Source organism: Microtus ochrogaster, chromosome 1 (genome assembly GCF_000317375.1).
Source record: "Microtus ochrogaster isolate Prairie Vole_2 chromosome 1, MicOch1.0, whole genome shotgun sequence".
In the NCBI taxonomy this organism is placed as follows: Eukaryota; Metazoa; Chordata; class Mammalia; order Rodentia; family Cricetidae; genus Microtus; species Microtus ochrogaster.
The window spans coordinates 16910863-16911516 of NC_022009.1; positions in this window are offsets into that span (position 1 = coordinate 16910863).

The following is a 654-nucleotide window of genomic DNA, read 5'->3' on the forward strand; positions in this document are numbered from 1 at the left end:
AAAAAAAAAAAAAAAAAGAAAGAAAGAAGAGGATCTAAGTTTGTAAATGGATAAATTTAATAGGTCTTTCTTTGAACACCTAGTTAAATTAAAATTCTAATTATAATATAATTTTTCACTTCTATTTTGCGTTTTTGTTGTCAATCATTGTTATCAATCTCATACGCCCATAGCAAGATTTGCTTTCTCTTTTCCAGCCTCAATTTTCAGAACTGACATTTAAAAGCACCAGTTCAAGGCTATCAACCTGGAATTTCAAAATCAACACTTTAATCTCTACAGGTTGGTTAGGCCACACCAGGTTTTCTAGAGGCAACAATATGGAGGTGAGATACTGTCAGGCAACCATCCTGGCCCCAATCCCAAAATCACATTTTAGATTAGACATGCAAGGAATATCAATTATATTATGCAATGAATTTTTAAAAAACACAGTAAAGAGGAAGTAGCCACAGGCACATTGTTTAGTTTTAGAAATTCTAGAGATAGATGGAATCTTAGGTTATAGGCTCATCTCGTTGCTAAATGAAGAGCTAACATTAAGGAATTTGTTTAGCATTAGTGACGTGTGCTACTTACTGTGAATTGCTTCCCAGGGAGTCACCAAGGGGGTGATTCCCCTCTTACTGTCTTAGGAAGTCCCAACACTAAGGA